General features: G+C 40.9%; 1 protein-coding gene across 1 annotated transcript in view; it reads right to left on the bottom strand.

The window, feature by feature from the left end:
- The window catches only part of dpy19l3 (dpy-19 like C-mannosyltransferase 3), a 99,004-nt gene that overhangs the window by 38,853 nt on the left and 40,291 nt on the right, over positions 1-19,860 (bottom strand). The gene's annotated exons all lie outside the window — the stretch shown is intronic.

Here is a 19,860-nt window from a genome sequence, read left to right as displayed (position 1 = left end):
GTACACGTGTAGGTATAACGTACACGTGGAAGTATAATGTACACGTGGAAGTATAATGTACACGTGGAAGTATAATGTACACGTGAAAGTATAATGTACATGTGGAAGTATAATGTACACGTGGAAGTATAATGTACACGTGGAAGTATAATGTACACGTGAAAGTATAATGTACATGTGGAAGTATAATGTACACGTGTAGGTATAATGTACACGTGAAAGTATAATGTACACGTGGAAGTATAACGTACACATGGAAGTATAATGTACACATGGAAGTAGAATGTACACGTGGAAGTATAATGTACACGTGAAAGTATAATGTGTAAGTGGAAGTGTAATGTACACGTGAAAGTATAATGTACATGTGGAAGTATAATGTACACGTGGAAGTATAATGTACACGTGGAAGTATAATGTACACGTGAAAGTATAATGTACATGTGGAAATATAATGTACACGTGTAAGTATAATGTACACGTGAAAGTATAATGTACACGTGGAAGTATAACGTACACATGGAAGTATAATGTACACGTGGAAGTATAATGTACATGTGGAAGTGTAATGTACACGTGAAAGTATAATGTGTACGTGGAAGTGTAATGTACACGTGAAAGTATAATGTACATGTGGAAGTATAATGTACACGTGGAAGTATAATGTACACGTGGAAGTATAATGTACATGTGGAAGTATAATGTACACGTGTAAGTATAATGTACACGTGGAAGTATAATGTACACCTAGAAGTATAATGTACACCTAGAAGTATAATGTACACGTGTAGGTATAACGTACACGTGGAAGTATAATGTACACGTGGAAGTATAATGTACACGTGGAAGTATAATGTACACGTGAAAGTATAACGTACACGTGGAAGTATAATGTACACGTGGAAGTATAACGTACACATGGAAGTATAATGTACACGTGGAAGTATAATGTACACGTGAAAGTATAATGTACACGTGGAAGTATAATGTACACGTGGAAGTATAACGTACACGTGGCAGTATAATGTACACGTGGAAGTATAATGTTCACGTGGAAGTATAATGTACACGTGTAAGTATAATGTACACGTGGAAGTATAATGTTCACGTGGAAGAATAATGTACATGTGGAAGTATAATGTACACGTGGAAGTATAATGTAATGTACACGTGGAAGTATAATGTACACGTGAAAGTATAATGTACACGTGGAAGTATAATGTACACGTGGAAGTATAATGTACACATGGAAGTATAATGTACACTTGGAAGTATAACGTACACGTGGAAGTATAATGTAATGTACACGTGGAAGTATAATGTACACGTGAAAGTATAATGTACACGTGGAAGTATAATGTACACGTGGAAGTATAATGTACACGTGGAAGTATAATGTACATGTGAAAGTATAATGTACATGTGAAAGTATAATGTACACGTGAAAGTATAATGTACATGTGGAAGTATAATGTACACGTGAAAGTATAATGTACACGTGAAAGTATAATGTACACGTGAAAGTATAATGTACACGTGGAAGTATAATGTACACGTGGAAGTATAATGTACACGTGGAAGTATAATGTACATGTGAAAGTATAATGTACATGTGGAAGTATAATGTACACGTGAAAGTATAATGTACATGTGGAAGTATAATGTACACGTGGAAGTATAATGTACACGTGAAAGTATAATGTACACGTGGAAGTATAATGTACACACGTAGGCCACATTATGAGATAAGCCTGTTCTAATGCTGTGGAAAGATTACATGTAATTACGTTTATCTTCACAGAGAAGAGGGTGGGAAATATGACAAAAAAAAAACACACATATGACAAAAAAAACACATATAACCAAAGAAAAACACACAAAATTCTTAAAAATAATAATAGGGTTGTGCAGTTGACATCACAGCATGAGGAATTTTAGCAACGAGTGGTAAAATTGTATGAGTGTCAGTGGTGGGTAATGGCATTGTCTTCAGTAAGAGCTCAAACACAACTAAAATGTTAAAGAGCTGCTGCTTTCTACAAATTAAAGTGTACAACTCAGCTAAATGTAAAAAAAAATAAATTAAAATCAAAAAGTTTTAGAGAAACAGATAAACAATAGGAACACTGCACACTACGCTCACATTTATCACTGCTGCAGACTTTGGGTCATACACAATGGAACTGATCACTTTTCTCTCATTACATAAGAGGTTTGAAAACTGAAAGTAAAGTCAAAATGATAATAGGTTGTGCAGTTGAAATCACAGCATTAGGAATTTTAGCAACGAGTGATAAAATTATATGAGTGTCAATGGTGAGTAGTGGCTTTGTCTCCAATAAGAGCTTAAATACAACTAAAATGTGAAAGAGCTGCTACAGTTTAACAACAAATACAAGTGTACAACTCAGCTAAATCTGAAAAAATAAAAGATACAAAAGTAAAAAGTTGTAGAGAACCAGATGAACAATGGGAACACTGCACACTACGCTCACATTTATCACTTTTCTCTCATTACATAAGAGGTTTCTGAGTCCATTTGACGTGTAAATTAACTTAAATGAAGTGTTGACAGTATATATACGATTGAAGAGAGAAATTAACATGAAAAAATGAAAACTGAACGTAAATCGAAGAGCTCCGCTAACAAAAATTAGGCAAAAAAAGGCCAATTTGATTGTTTGTCATTTCATTTTTCCAATTCAAATGTATTTATTTTCTCTCCAAAGGGAATCTAGAGCGTTCTTCACCGTCTTTACTGCGATGTGATTAGTATTACCTGCCCGTCACTCACTTGGCATGAAATAAACCGATCAACACATGAGAAAACACGTTTAGATTTAGATTTGCGTCTGATTACGGTCGACGTCGTACACCGACACGGAACAAAGAAAACCACGTCACGGCTCGTGCCTATTTAAAAATATATCTAGTCATCAGAAAGTTAGATTGAGTTTTCAAACAATTTTACTCACGTTGTGCTCGCTGCATTTGCCACAATAATTGGAAAATATTGATTAATTTGCGCGGTTCAAGGAAGGTGTAGCTGCGCAGTATATTGGGGAGGAAAATGTGATTCTTTGGCCAGACAAAGAAAGTTGAGATTTAAGATTGTTCAAATATGCCATCTTAGAGTGCGTATACCGTCATTTTACTCCTACTTGAGTCATATATTTAAGAGTGCAACAGTACTCTTATTTACCATATTTTCCGGACTATAAGTCGCACATTTTTCACACATTTTTTCATAGTTGGTCCGCGGTGTGACTTATACTATTATATATATATATATATATTTGTTATTTTCACTCACTCTAAACGACGCAGAAGAAGAATCTGCACTTCCTCTGGAGTTTGTGGAGTTGTTTAGAAGTGACACAGAGGAAGAAGAATTCAGTGGATTTAGTGATTTGGGGTAAAACTGATGCTTTGGTAAACTTGTTAGCATGTTCTTTATGCTATAGTTATCTGAATAACTGTTCATATGTTACGTTAACATACCAGACACTTACCACAGTTCTGTCTGTGCCTCATGTAGCTGAAGGTGTTAGCGTTAGCATACGTACACCTATTCACCATGTTATCTAATCTGTTATTATTGAGTGTCTGCGTCATAAAGCAGACACTATATGTTCTTGTATTTCCATTTATTTTTCCATATCAGGATTTTTGAGGCGTTTCAACTCCTTAACACTTCCATCGATTTCAACAAGTTACACCTCTTTACGATCGCTTTCACCGTCTTAGGGGCTATTGCTTTTGACATTTGTACACCTTGTACTTTTTTCAGTATTTGCAAAAGTAGATTGCTAATGTTAACAATAATGCTAATTAGCGTTAGCATTAGTGTCTCTGTTGCTAGGTGACAGAGGTACAGGGAAGAGGGGGTGCAGCCGGGTCACTGAGGCTCTCTCTCCCTTTCTCCCTGCTCAGGTCTGCGTTCAGCACGATCTTGCAATTTGTCAGGACAAACAACTATATGAGTCGCAAACTACGCAATCATCAACTGTGAATTACTGAGTCTCATTGGTATGTCGCAAAACGCAGCAGAAAACATGGACGGGCGGTCGCGCGGGAAGGCGAGAGCCATCATCGCCGCTAGCGCGGCTTTAATGTAATTTGTTGTCAATTAAATCGGGCTTTTTATCGTAAGTAGTACTACCAGTACCACTTACACACATGTAGTACTCTCACACACATGTACTTTTACGCAAGAACGCATACACTCGCTTTTAGTTTTAAATTGCATTTCAAGATTAAATACATTTTCTCAAAAATGCAACTTATATATGTTTTTTTCTTCTCTTTTATGCATTTTTTGGCTGATTAGATTAATACCCTGAAGTTATTTATAATCAAAAGAAGACAGGGTAAGTAAAAGCTTTGGTTACTCTTCTCACAACGAACAAATGATTAAAAAAGTATTTCTCACATTGCTAATTCTCACGTCAGAAATCATTTAGCTTTTCTCATTTTCCCGTCCGTCCTTTGAAAACACTGCGGTGGAAAAGGTTTCAAAGAAAGTCATCACCGGACAATGGTTTTTTGAAATTGTGACATTTTAGGTCTCCAAAACACGATCCACATTATGTTTGAAACCTTTTCTACCGCGGACCACTCGTAGACACAAGAGCGCTTTGAAAATACCGCTTTGAAAATACCGCTTTATCCTTCAAATCTTATTCAATTCTCTCAACCAGACAGACTTTTACTTAACTTGTACATGCTTTTCCTCCGCTCCTTTTACTTTCATGCTCTTAATGTCTTGCGCTACTACTTTGTACTTCTACTCCAGGAAGTACTATGTTGAATAGCACATCAACCGCTGGTATTTCCGCTGCACAATCGTGTTGATTCGGCCGATCCTGACCTCCATTAGATGTTAGCGTTCCCTTTCACGCTCACACAAAACCACTTTTTTCCCTCAACCTGAGCCGTCGACCTGCAAAGAACGAGTTCAACCTGAGCGAACGCTGTAATTCCGGCAACGTAATCGTGAACTTTGGCGAGATTTATTAAACAAGAACTGCATTTTTGAACTGCTACGTTTCTGGATACGCTCAGAGGTCTTGGTTGGTACGAGAGCTAAAGAAATATACGAAATACGAAATTTAAAAGAAAAACACAAGCCTGACCCAGTGTATTGTAGTATTACTGTCTGTTGGTAATACTGCGGTGAAAGTGCTGTGGGACTGCTGAGTGTAACACGCTTCAACGCGGAGGTGAAAGTTCATCGACAAACGAATGCGGAGAAATATGACAACTCAATAGCTCGCGGCGTTTTGACACGAAGAAGTGGAAGAGGCTGAACACCTTTGCCGCGGTCAAGTTTAAGCTTATTTCTTGGTCAGATTTCAGGTGTGTGGTTGTGTAGGTATTCAGAAGAAGTACTTGATTGTGTAACTCATTTAAAAAAAAGTTTAGACACAGGAGCAGAAAATACTTCAAGTGAAAATACCAGATAAAGTACCACGCAGATTTTCGCAGTCAACAGCAGCGATTTGTCAATAGCTTAAGGCATTTTTATTAGATATTTTTTGTGTTCTTGAGTCTAATCCTTTGGGCAAGTTGTCATAAATGTGCTTAAAAACATAAGAAAAGTACTCTCTACTTTTTAGTCCTGTTAAGTTAGTGTAGTCAGAAAGTACAGATACTGCGCTCAAATGTATTGAAGTAAAAGTAAAAAGTATTCAATGCAAAGACGACTTTACTCAGTACAGTACGGATAAACATTTACTTAATACTTTTACTTTTGTAGTTTGTTACTTTTGATATTCAGAAAGTAGAAAAAGCCGGGTACTCATGTAAACACTCCATGCAATTCATTTTAATGGGGAAGTAAATAAAAAAACTGTAATAACCATCAATATCTAACTTTAACGTATAACTGTAGGATTTGTGGCACTTGTCAAACTCTTTTTGGTTGCATTATTGTCTAGAATAACTTTAGATTAAGAACTGTTTATTACAAGGTCGTTAGCAGTAAGTTACTTTTGGTTTTCTAACGAGGCTTCGGTCGAGTGTCGTAGTTTCATCGACATGAATCGGCAGAGGGAATACACGTAGTAGTAGGAGTTGTTAGCAGCCTATAGTACGGTACTTAAGTAATTAGAGTTCAGGTTAACTAAAGACATGCCCTGCCCATTGATTACCCGATTAAAGCGAGTGAAAGTGGCAAAAGCTGTAAATGGATTTTTCCGTATTTGACCATAATTGGATGCAAACTTCACTTACACGAGTTCATGCAATGTACTTATACAGAAAAGTGTTTTTATGTAAAAAGCAAGATTAAACTGCTGCATTTTCCTTTCTGCCATTGCCAATATAAATCCTTTTGGTCTAATTACAGGTATTTAGCACTAATACAAATCTCACTAGACTAAAATAACACTAAACGATTCCTTGACTCGTCGACTAAAGCCCCACAGCCCCCAGAGTAATTAGAATACGTAAGAGAATACGTAAAAGTGTCGTAAAAGTAAGGGGCTGTAGATGAAGTACTCAGAACAAGTGCAGCAGTAGAAGCAGGAGTAATAGTACAAGCAGCAACCTTTAACTACACCAGTAAAATTACAAAACGAAAAGTACATTCTCTACGTTAACTGGACACAAAACTACCAAAACTCAAATCTACATTTCAGTGCAGTGGAATTCATCAATTACAATTAAAAAACAAAACAAAAAAACAATTGTGTTCAATGCGCACATACACAAACGTCTTTCAAGCCGTAGTACCGTATTTTCTGCACTACAAGGCGCACTTAAAAGCCTTTAATATTCTCAAAAAACAACAGTGCCTCTTATAATCCAGTGCGACTTATATATGGATAAATTCTGGTTGTGCTTTCTGACCTTTTGTGGTAAATTCAGCCTGGAAGACCTAACTCCATCTACGTCCACTGCTGCGCCAGGGCCACGCCCCTCCAGCTCAACCAACGCACCCAATCCGGGCGTCCGCCTGTCCGTCCGTGGGAGTCAGATTCCTCCTTCGCGTGGAACTCCTCCAGGCTTCTACTTTTCCCAGGAGGTTTTTGTAGTTTTTCCTGGCCGAGAAGGAGGGTCCTAAGGACAGGGGACTCCCGGGACATCGCCCCTCGCACCTGCTCCCCGTCCTCAAACAACACACCCAAGTCACTCCTCCCTCTGGCACGGCGCACCTCCTCTGCTCCCAATCAGCGCACAGGCGGATGGCTCGGCCGCTCCAGACCGTACTGCGACCCACCACCTCCCCTGCTCCTCCTCTGCATCCCTCTTATCCAATCATCCTCTCTACCTTCTCACCATATCTACCACCCCCAAGCTCCAGGCCCTGGGGGGAGACTTCCAATACAAGTAGATTATGGAGTGTCCATAATCGCGATGTCTTCCGCCGGGGTCTGAGCGCCAAATAACCCACGTAGTAAAGCTCGCTAAACGGTCCTTTCTGTGTCTGTCTGAGTCTCTCCAGGGGTGAAATAGTCCGGTGTGCCTTATATATAAAAAAATGATCAAAAATTGACTGTGCGCCTGTAGTGCTGAAAATACGGTACATATATCACATGCACCCTCGTCTCTATGGCAGATTAATGACAAACAGCAACGCGGTGCAGTCCAATCATAAACGTGAACAAATGCCCTTATGCTCCGGTGCCCGTGTAGAGTTAGATTACTCCACGTTCCCGTATATTTGCATTAACGCCGCGTGTGCCTTGGCCTTTCGACCCGCAGAAGAACCTCCCTGTGCGCGTCTTCAATCGCCCGCCGCGCGTCCCCCGTGGAGGTCCGCGTCCCGCCGCCCGAAACCGATGTACATTTCGTTTGGTGATGCTCGTGTGCAAATGCCAGAGGGCGCGGGTAATGCAGCCCTCTGACATTATGAAAGTGAAATGGAATTAATAAGACGACGCCGCGTAGACAAGACGCGGACAGCGGTTCAGTTTGATATTCATTAGCGCAGTGACACGTTCAAATCAAACGTAACCGAGAGAAGGAATACTTAGACAAATACCGTATTTTGCGGACTATAAGTCGCACCGGAGTATAAGTCGCACACTGGAGTATGAAATGCAGTTGCAAGTGTGAAAATAACAAATAATTTCACATATAAGTCGCTCTGGAGTATAAGTAGAAGTATATAAATATAAGTATATGAGTATAAGTTGCACCTCGGCTAAAACTATGAAAAAAGGTGTGACTTATAGTCCGGAAAATACGGTAATTTTGTCTGGTCTAATACAACATTTGGGATTTAAAATACACGAAATATGTTGTGAACTTGTTCCTTCGCGAATTTATTTTATTGTTTATTTTACTGAGCTAATTATAATCATGAGACAAATTAGTTCTGATTGTAATGTATTATGTACAACTTAATTTTGTATTTCACTGTTTTGTGCAGCTGCAGATGGAAAGTAGCAGTAGCTAAATGACATTCGGATTCATTTGGAAAAGGACAAATTTGATGGACTTTGCAAAGCGGAAAGTAGCGGTATCTACATTATTCCCTGACAAATAAAGACTAAACTAAAATATTTTGTTTGCTTTGCGTTGGTTTTGCATGATTTCTTTTTACAATTATTTTCATTATTAATTCATATCTGTTTCGTTAATATATTATCTGGTAATAAAATCTTAAAATAAATATATATCATTTTATAACAGGAGTTTATGATGAGTAGAAAAATAAATGTCTAAACTACCAACATTTATTTAATAAGTGTAATCTAATAATTTATTAGACTTTTTTGTTGTTGTTATTATCGTTATAGTTATTTTGTTTTATAATATTATTTTTTTTTCCATCAATATGCATCTTGATAAAATAAAATACCGTATTTTCCGGACTATAAGTCACAGTTTTTTTCATAGTTTTGGCTTATACTTATACTTACATACTTATACTTATACCCCGTAGCAACTTGTATGTGATATAATTTCTTATTTTCACACTTGCAACCTCATTTCATACTCCAGTGCAACTTATATGTGTATTTTCTCTTCTCTATTGTGCATGTTTTGGCTGGTGCGACTTATACTCCGGAAAATACGGTAAATGAAAATACAAATGCAGCTGGCAAAAACGGGCCGCGTTCCAAAGACTTTAAGTTGGCTGAACTTGGCTAAAGTTGATCAAGCGCAGCGGCAATAGACTTTATGGTAAATTAAATTGTTAAAAATTATGACTTCGAACGACAGAGGACAAGCGAGAACACCGTCAGAAAACTGGCTCCTTTACACTTTGTCCTTGATCGGAGTACTTTTATATACAGTAGCTAAACTCAATTCATGTATATCAGCAGAATCCAACGGCTGCGCGGGTTTTATCCGGTTGCGGCAGAGTAGTTCTTTTTAGGTGATTATTAAAACTAAAGTGAGACAGGGCCAAAAACTAAGCGGCGCTGACGGGAGCTGATGATGATGATTAATAGGTAAAAAGTGCCCTGGAGCGTTTCCATGAACGTGTCGGTCTGGAGCGTGCACTTGAGCTTTTAGGCCCTTCACTTAAGACGCCGCGCTCCTTCTTAGATCACAGGAAAACAAAGCTCCTACAGTTTGAGACTCAAGAGACAGTCTGATCATTTTTACAGTTTTATAACGTTATGGGAAAAAAGGAACAGGAAGAAAGTGCAGGTGCTTAATAAGGGCACATGGACTGCAATATTATGATGAAGATGATGAGAAAAGGCAATCAATCAATAAATCAACAAATAAAAAAAATATTTAATATAATTTCAAAATAAATTTAAAATAATATTAAATAAAAATAGATACATAAATAAAAATAAATAAAGGTTGAATGGATGATTTTTTTGGCACAAATCTGAGTCTTATTTCCTCGTGGCGTGGACGGCCGATTAGTCCTGCCACGTAAGGCAAGGCAAGGCAAGTTTATTTGTAGAGCACATTTCATACACAAGGCAATTCAAAGTGCTTCACAGCAGGAAAAATGCATTCAAATCACAAAGAAATTACAGAAACAGAAATACAATAAAGTTAACTAAATTAAAAATTAGCAATCCAACTGATTGTCTAAACTAATAAAATCACAAACAAAAGAGAAGAGTGCAAAGAAAAAAATCCTTTCAGTCATATGCGCAGCTAAACAAAACTGTTTTTAGCTTAGATTTGAACATTGTCAGAGTAGAAGCCTGTCTCACATCTTCAGGAAGACTGTTCCAGATTTTAGCTGCATAAAACTGAAACGCAGATTCCCCATGTTTTGTCCTGACTCTGGGCACCAGCAGGAGGCCGGTCCCTGAGGTCCTCAGAGTCCGAGATGGTTCATATGGCACTAACATATCCAAGATGTACTTTGGTGCTAGGCCATGGAGAGACTTGTACACAAGCAGAGCTGCTTTAAAGTCTATTCTCTGAGCCACAGGGAGCCAGTGCAGAGACCTGAGAACAGGACTAATGTGATCATACTTCCTGGTTCTGGTCAGGACCCGAGCAGCAGCGTTCTGGATGTACTGCAGCTGTTTTACAGCTCGTTTGGAGAGGCCAGTGAGCAGGCCGTTACAGTAGTCTAATCTACTGGAGACAAACGCATGGATAAGTCTCTCTAAATCTGGTTTTGACACTATATTTTTGATTTTGGCAATGTTTTTTAGATGGTAAAAAGCTGCTGATGTTATTGATTTGACGTGGCTATTAAAGTTCAAGTCTGAGTCCATTATTACCCCCAGATTTCTAATTTGGTTTGTAGGTTTTAGAGCGAGACTCTGGAGGTGACCGCTAACACTTTCTCTTTGTTTCTGTGGGCCAAAAACGATTATTTCAGTCTTGTCTGAGTTCAGCTGGAGAAAGTTGTTTTGCATCCACAAACTGATCTGTTGGATGCAGTGACAGAGTGAATCCACTGGTCCATAGTCACCTGCCGATAGTGAAACATAGATCTGAGTGTCGTCTGCATAATTGTGATAGGACACATTTTCACTGCGTATCAACTGACCTAACGGCAGCATGTAGAGGTTGAACAGAAGGGGACCCAGGACTGACCCTTGGGGCACTCCACAGGTCAGGGTCATGTGGTCTGAGACACAGCTACCAATTTCAACAAAGAACTTCCTGTCTTCCAGATAGGACCTTAACCAGTTTAGGGCAGTGCCAGTGATGCCCACCCAGTCCTCTAGTCTCTGTAAGAGAATCCCATGATCGAAAGTGTCAAAAGCAGCACTCAGATCTAACAGAATTAAGACTGAGGCTTTGCCCGTGTCAGTGTTCAGGCGGATGTCATTTGTCACCTTGACAAGAGCAGTCTCAGTGCTGTGATGAGGTCTAAAACCTGACTGAAAAACATCAAATGAGTTGTTTATTAAGATGAAATCTGTGAGCTGTTGGTAAACAACCTTTTCAAGGACTTTGCCCCAAAATGGCAGATTAGAGATGGGCCGGTAATGACTCAGTACTGCGGCATCAAGACTGTTCTTCTTTAGGAGAGGCTTTATGACCGCAGTTTTCAAAGACATTGGGAATGTTCCAGATTGAAGCGACATGTTAACTATGTGAGTGAGTGGTGCTAACAAACTGTTCAGCACAGACTTTAGAAATCTGGTGGGTAACACATCAAGGCAGCATGTAGATGAACTCAGACTGGTGATGATCTCATGGACAGTTTTGTCAGTTACTGGTGCAAAGTGAGTTAGCTCTAAGTGTCTTGGTGGTTTTAGGGTATTTTTTTGCATTGTGGGATTTATAGCATTTTTAATGCCCTGAACTTTGTCATTAAAGAATAATGCAAACTCATTACACTTGAATGTGGAAATGAGTTCTAACGGCAGCTGAGCTGGAGGGTTTGTTAATCTGTTTACTGTGGCAAACAGGACACGCGAGTTGTTACTGCAGCTTCCAATTATTTCAGAAAAATATCTTTCCCTAGTTCTACATAAGATTAGGTTGTACATGTTCAGCTTTTCTTTGTAAATCTCTTTTTGAACCTGGAGCTTTGACTTGCGCCATTTCCGTTCGGCCCTGCGGCACTCCCTTTTCTGTGCCCTGACCGAATCCTCATTTCTCCACGGCGCCTTCTGCTTATTTTTAACCATTTTAGCCTTTATAGGGGCGATGGTGTCCAGAACATTCAAAACACTAGATGTAACAGAGTTCAACAAATCATTTACATTAGAACATGAGACATTTTCAAAGTTTATCATTTCCATAAACAGTGCACCTGTGCCATCACTTATGTGTCTCCTCTGAACAACTGCAGGACCAACCGGAGGTTGGGGAGAAACAGACAGGTCAAAGAAGACACAGAAATGATCAGACAGAGCAACATCGATCACATTAACATTTGAAATATTTACCCCCTTTGTAATTATGAGATCTAGAGTGTGTCCTTTGCTGTGGGTGGGGCCTCTCACATGCTGAGTAAGACTGAAGGTTTCAAGGACAGCATCAAGCTCTTTAGCGTTTCTGTCACAAATATTATCAACATGCACGTTGAAATCACCTGTAATGACCAAACCATCAAAGTCTGTGCATATGACTGAAAGCATCTCAGTAAAATCATCAATAAAACTTTGGCAGTGCTGGGGAGGCTTGTATAAAACAATGAAGAGAATGGATGGAGACCGTTTTAGCTCCATTTTAAAGGATACATACTCAAATGATGAAAACACCCCAAAAGACAACCTGCGGGTAATTATTTCATCTCTAAAGACAGCACAGACTCCACCCCCTTTTTTGTTTTCTCGTGTTTCAGATTCAAACTTAAAGTTGGGTGGAGCAGATTCTATCAGAACTACATTTCCTGTGTTTTTGTCAAACCATGTTTCGGTTAAAAACATAAAATCAAGATTATAAGAAGAAATAAAATTATTAATTAAGAGAGATTTGTTACATAAGGATCTGACATTTAGCACAGCAAGTTTCAGACTAGTTTCAGTGGGACTGGGCGTTTATCTTTTCACAGGGAATATGAATCACATTTCTCAGATTGGGCCTGACTCGCATTTTGTTTTTCCATCTGTGTGATGATGTGACTACAGAAATAGCACTAGGGGGGGCTCTTTTTACATAGGGCCCCGGGTTGGTTTGATTTTTAATGTGACAATAAGTCCCGGCAACGCTGAAACCCAGTGCATCCTAGCTATGGGAGATACCAGGTAAAAGGCGAGGTTGGATGGGTGGTGGGGCTTTTGTAGCCAAGGAGAGTTTGGGACCAGGTGAGAGGCGAGGGGGGATGGGTGGTGGGGCTTTTGTTGGTGTAGTCGGCATAGCCCTTGCTATATTGGGCGTGAGTGGAGCCATCTTAATGCCTGATTTGATCAGACTTTCAAAATGGCTGGGAAGGCCCATGGGTGAGAGTGGAGATGAGAAGGAGAATGATGAATCTTTAGTGGGAGTAGATGTTGCAGGGGGAACCCAGGGCTGGTATGAAGGCAGGGGCGATGACAGGGATGTTGTTGGGCTTGTCACAGATGGGTCCAAGGCCTTTGAAGATTGTTCCTTTGCTGGAGGCGGTGGAGGTGAATGTGGAGCAGCTGGAGCTGAATCCTTTGCTGGTGGTGGTGGAGCAGCTGCTGATGAATCCTTTGGTGGAGGCTGAGGTTGTGGTGCTTTTGATGTTGAAACATTGGCTCGGTCTCTGGCTGAGGGAGCAGGAATTCTTCTCTCATTCCTCTCTTCTCTAACTATCTGCTCAGGACCCTGTCCAGGCCCAGTCCAATGCCTCAGAGCGTGGAGCAGGTTCTCTGTCAGCACCCTCACTCCACCTCTGCATAGGTGGGGGCCATTTCTCTTAAACAGGTCCTCTTGTTTCCAGAATAGATAGAAGTTCTCAATGTAGTGTAGTCCTCTCGGGGAACACTCTTTGGACAGCCATGTGTTCAGCTGAAGAAGCCGGCTAAACTTGTTTATCCTCCTGTCGATGTTTGGAAGAGGTCCACTTATGAAAGTTTTGATTTCCATTTTATCAAGCACGTCGAATAACTTCAAGAAGTCTTTTTTCAAAACTTCAGTCTGTTCCCGCCGCATGTCCACTGCACCCACGTGCACAATCAGCTGTTTAGCTCCTCCATGCTTAGCCATAATATTTGGAAGGAGTGATGTTATCTCAGAAACAGTGGCGCTTGGAAAAGAATGTGTGTTTATCTTTTCATGCGTCACGTATCAATCATAAAACGCACCTACTGCTCACCTGCAGCCTCGTCAGGCTCGTTCCCACGTTTCCGCGTGCCTAAGTGCATTCCCTCAGTGTACGGGGCAAAATGAAGACGGAAAAAGACAGTTCGAGCTGACGCAGAAGTGGACAGAAATCTACGGGAAACGAGAGATGCGATGCGTCGCGCTAATAAACAAACGCACGTGTGTGTTGTATCAGTCCACACGGGGGAGTGGCATAAGTACTTCTGACTGAGTTCTCAAATTACCGAAAAATCGTCCATTGCGCCTTTAATTAAATGAAATTAAATAGATCTTTGTCAATACCACCCACCCCTAACCCTGACTTGAACGAAAAGCGTACGATGAAGTGCAAACATGGCCTCCTGGAAAAGTAAAGCGGAGTGAAAAATGAATCAGAGAATAGACAAGTAATAGGCAAATAAAAAGCAGTGACAAGGGGGTGAAGATGACAGGGACGGAACCAACTTTTTTGTATTTTTCTTTGGGTTACTACTTCTTTTTTTAAATATAAAAAGAAAAAACAAAACTCAAGGTTGTGTGGACAGCTGTTTTGTTACAACCAGAAAGAAAATAGTTTACTTTTGTTTTTACTTTTTGGAGGCTAATCAATGAGTAAGTTAGGTTAAAAAAGTATGTATTTTTTTTTTTTAATCCACGGTGCACATGATAGATTATAACATTGATAACAGTTCTAGATGATCCTGTGTTGAAATGCGCTGATGTTCTTATTGCATTAGTCCTGTGGCTCGTTCAGGCTCCTGAAGTGCAACAAACTGCTGTCAAAGCTCTCGCAAAACATCTCCACTGCAGCCCCCCTGCACCCCTCCTGCGAGCCCCCCTGCAGCCCCCCTGCATGCCCCCCTGCAGCCGCCCTTACCCTTAATGACCCTCACGCCGCATCCTGACCAGGGGAAGATGCATTCGCGCGGAAAACAAACAGCAAATGTGTCCACAAAGAGAATATGCGCTTTAATAAATGATCTACTTCACCAGATCTAACGGTTCGTAAAATGTGCCCCAGCGTCTAATCATTTGATGAAGCTATAGTAACATTTTTATTTAATATTTCGAATAAAGCAAACATAAAACATTCAACAAGATGGAATTGGCAGTGTTTTCTAGCTTTTGGATGATTAAAGATGCGCTATATATTATAACTTCTGGATAATTATGTTTTCTGGACTATAAGTCGCACTGGAGTATAAGTCAAATCAAATCAAATCAATTTATTTTTGTAAGGCCCAAAATCACAACAACAGTTGCCTCTGAGGGCCACAGGGAGAAATGAATCAACAATGTCTGTGGTGGCGATGGAGTCAGACAATGTCTGTGGTGGCGAGGGACGATGTCCCAGGGTATAAGTCGCATCAGCCAAAAAATGCATAAAAGAGAAGGAAAAAACATATAAGTTGCACTGGAGTGTAAAATGCGGTTGCAAGTGTGAAAATAACAAATAATATCTCAAGTCGCTCCAATGAATTACCAATGAATCGTTATTAAAAGAAGGTATTTCATCTCGTCTTTCATATACATTGCATGAAAACTGCAGAAATAATGGATTTATTTCACGAAGGCTGAGCAAACCTTAAAGACTCCACAGTATTTATGAACAAATATTATTCACATGTGGTGTATTTAACTCACGTTGAGAAAGAAAACAAACTGGATTATTCAGCTTTTTGCCAGAGCCAGAAACGAATGATCTTTCAACAGTCAAAGCTAAGACAGGCGGTTAGCATTAGCAACTCTTTATTTACGAGTGGCTTGTTCATAATCAGAGCTTAACAGAGCGTTTGAACAGCACTTCACCTGCTCTAGTGTTCTACATTTACTCTTGCGATGCATTATTGTGGAACTGCATTATGTGATCTATTAAGCAACTATTGACTGCAAAGAACTGCCACGAACGATTAACGAAACATTTTAAAACCTATAACCCTTCAGGCATCACATGCTTATCTCCATTAGAATAGAGGTGTGGAACATTCTAGTCAAAGCAATAACACTCCAGTAAGACCAGCAGGTGGCGTACCCTCTAACAGAACACATACAATACTCCAGAGCGACTTATCTGCGATATTAGTCGTTATCTTCACATGACAACCACAAGAGGGCGCTCTAGGCTCTAGGCTCTAAGCGACGCAGAAGAAGAATCTGCACTTCCTCTTCCTCTGGAGTTTGTGGAGTTGTTTAGAAGTGACACAGAGGAAGAAGAATTCAATGGATTTAGTGATTTGGGGTAAAACTGAGGCTTTGGTAAACTTGTTAGCATGTTCTTTATGCTATAGTTATCTGAATAACTGCTCATATGTTACGTTAACATACCAGACACTTACCACAGTTCTGTCTGTGCCTCATGTAGCTGAAGGTGTTAGCGTTAGCATACGTACACCTATTCACCATGTTCTCTCATCTGTTATTATTTTAAACTGCATTTCAAGATGAAGTGTTCTTGGTCTTGGATTTTATACTCCAGTGCGACTTATAATTCACTTTTAAACTATTTTAAACGGTAAAAACACATGGTCTTTAGCTCAGTTCTGCTCATACTTACTCACAGTTTATCTCCGCTAGCCTCTCTATACGAGCACATAAACCATAAAGCATAATCGCACGGGGGGAGGGCACAAAGTTCATGTTTGTTCTGGTGAAAAGTGCACACTCACAGCTCCGGCTCCGGAGTTGGAGGCGGTGGGACGAGCGGGCGGAGCAATTGATTTATCGACTGTCCATTTAGAGAGGAGTATCAGCCCACAGCCGATCCACGCGGCGCCGTTATCAAGAGGAAACTTGTGAGTTATGATGGCGCACAGTCCTGAGCCGCCGCCGCCGCCGCCGCTACAGGTCATTATCCACTCCACACGTCGGCCGTTCCACGACCCGCGGGGGGAAAACGCCGAGCCCATTACGCTCGTCAAAAGTATCGATACACAGACAATAAAACTGGTAAAGCAGCGCGATACTCAATTGAACTGGCCGCAAGGTTATTTTATGGATTGTTTTGCGTTAAAAATAACGTTGTATTGCCTTGTTTTCTTGTATAATTCTTGTATAATATAAATCTGTATAATCTTAGTATGGAAAATTGTGTGTGAAATGCTAGTAACGTGAGAAAGTATGCGGTTTTCTGCCAGGCGTGTGTAGCAGTGGCTTTAATTATAGCTATGTGGTAAGCGCAGTGATTTTTAGGAAACAAATGTCTCATTAGCATATCACCTTTGGGAAAATAACACATAAATATCATTCGGCATCTGTAACTTTCAACGTTTTTTTTCTTCTTTTTAAAAAAATAAAATCATGTTGTTTTTTTTATGTTTTTTAGCTATATGCTGCTATAATTGCTGTATTTATTAAACCTGATTGTCTCCATGGATATTGTATTGCTTTGTCTTGAATTTCCATTAAAAAAGCGCTTTTTTAAAATATTTTTGGGTATGATTTTTTTTTTACAAAAGAAAAACCTATAATTTAATAAATGCAAGTTAGATGATGCGTAGAATGCCAGACAAGCAGGTGCACCTCTAACAATCTCTCGAATAAATTCCTCATATTGAGCTGACATAAAAGAAATAACTGCAGCTCTAACTGTTAGTCGCCTGTTCAATTATTGAGTAAAAACGCACGTTGAAAGTTTGGCTTGAAGTCAAATGTATCTCTCATTAGCGGACGCTCCCATTGGCCAACAGAACAAAGACCACCGGCAGCTTACGCAGCACTTTTAAACAAAGGGCAAAAGTGTCGGACTGGGAAAGCCGAGTATAATAAGTGCTGCGTGAATTATTCAAATAAAAAGAGAAAAGATGTTTTCAATGTGACTTTCTGAGTTACTTTTCTTCAGATGTGTTTTCGGACCTGACGGTTTAGAGCGGTCACGTGACGTCGCGCTGTGTTCCAACTGGTGGAGGCGGGACGACAGCACCATCTGTAGTCCGACTCCTTCAGGGGAGTAGCTGCAGGTGTGGGAGAGTAAAAAAGCCCCCTCGGCCCAGTTTATAGTCTTAATCCAGCAACAATGTTTGTTTTCCTCGGCTCTAATAGTGTTTGCTTGGAAGAAGACTGTAACTGAACAGTCAAAACTGTCAGGTCTGTTCCCGCCCAGGACATGGCTCAAGACCACGGCCCAAGACCACGGCCCAAGACCACGGCCCAAGATCACGGCCCAAGACCACGGCCCAAGACCACGGCCCAAGACCACGGCCCAAGACCACGGCTCAAGACCACGGCCCAAGACCACGGCTCAAGACAACGGCCCAAGACCACGGCCCAAGACCACGGCTCAAGACCACGGGAGACAGGGCCTTAAAGACTACTGCTACCCCTCCTAGACCACCTCAGATCACCTCAGACTACCTCATACCACCTCAGACCACCCCAGGCCTTCTCAGACTACCTCCAACTACCTCCGACTACCTCAGACCACATCAGACCACCTCAGACCACATCAGACCACCCCAGACCACCTCGGGTCTAAATAAATTATCAGAAGACAAAAATGAACCTCAAAAGACAACGTTCCACTGAATGTAAACGGGCAGGACAAATTACAGGTCAGATCTGTGCAGAGGCGACCCTGTTCACGCTGTTTTTCAATGTATTTTTGAGCAATAAAACACTCAATAATTTGATGCTGTGCAATGATATTTCCACCAGAAAAGTCACACAGCCTCATAATGAGCTCTGACATGTTTACAATAACCATCTAATTGGACGAATGACTCAAAGCAGCATCTCTGAGCAGGAGGACTATTGTGCATCTCCAGCCACATCAGCATCTCTGAGCAGGAGGACTATTGTGCATCTCCAGCCACATCAGCATCTCTGAGCAGGAGGACTATTGTGCATCTCCAGCCACATCAGCATCTCTGAGCAGGAGGACTATTGTGCATCTCCAGCCACATCAGCATCTCTGAGCAGGAGGACTATTGTGCATCTCCAGCCAAATCAGCATCTCTGAGCAGGAGGACTATTGTGCATCTCCAGCCACATCAGCATCTCTGAGCAGGAGGACTATTGTGCATCTCCAGCCACATCAGCATCTCTGAGCAGGAGGACTATTGTGCATCTCCAGCCACATCAGCATCTCTGAGCAGGAGGACTATTGTGCATCTCCAGCCACATCAGCATCTCTGAGCAGGAGGACTATTGTGCATCTCCAGCCACATCAGCATCTCTGAGCAGGAGGACTATTGTGCATCTCCAGCCACATCAGCATCTCTGAGCAGGAGGACTATTGTGCATCTCCAGCCACATCAGCATCTCTGAGCAGGAGGACTATTGTGCATCTCCAGCCACATCAGCATCTCTGAGCAGGAGGACTATTGTGCATCTCCAGCCACATCAGCATCTCTGAGCAGGAGGACTATTGTGCATCTCCAGCCAAATCAGCATCTCTGAGCAGGAGGACTATTGTGCATCTCCAGCCACATCAGCACCTCTGAGCAGGAGGACTATTGTGCATCTCCAGCCACATCAGCATCTCTGAGCAGGAGGACTATTGTGCATCTCCAGCCACATCTCGCCCTTTCCATCAGGCTCCATGAACACGCCCTCTGCAGACAGCCTCGCCGCAACCGTCCCATTCTAACCACATCGGCGCTTGTAAACGGGCAAACGCCTCTCCATCTTTGCTCCATCGCTCATTACACCGCACGGTGACCTTCTTCTTCTTCTTCTTCTTCTTCTTCTTCTTCTTCTTCTTCTTCTTCTTCTTCTTCTTCTTCTTCTTCTTCTTTTCCTTCTTCTTATTTCCCTTCT

This window comes from Eucyclogobius newberryi, unplaced genomic scaffold (genome assembly GCF_026437365.1).
Source record: "Eucyclogobius newberryi isolate DKJ021-1_F unplaced genomic scaffold, fEucNew1.0.hap1 SCAF_5, whole genome shotgun sequence".
Lineage (NCBI taxonomy): Eukaryota > Metazoa > Chordata > Actinopteri > Gobiiformes > Gobiidae > Eucyclogobius > Eucyclogobius newberryi.
Note: the sequence above shows the minus strand (reverse complement) of the source record. Positions and strands in the feature narration are given on the sequence as shown.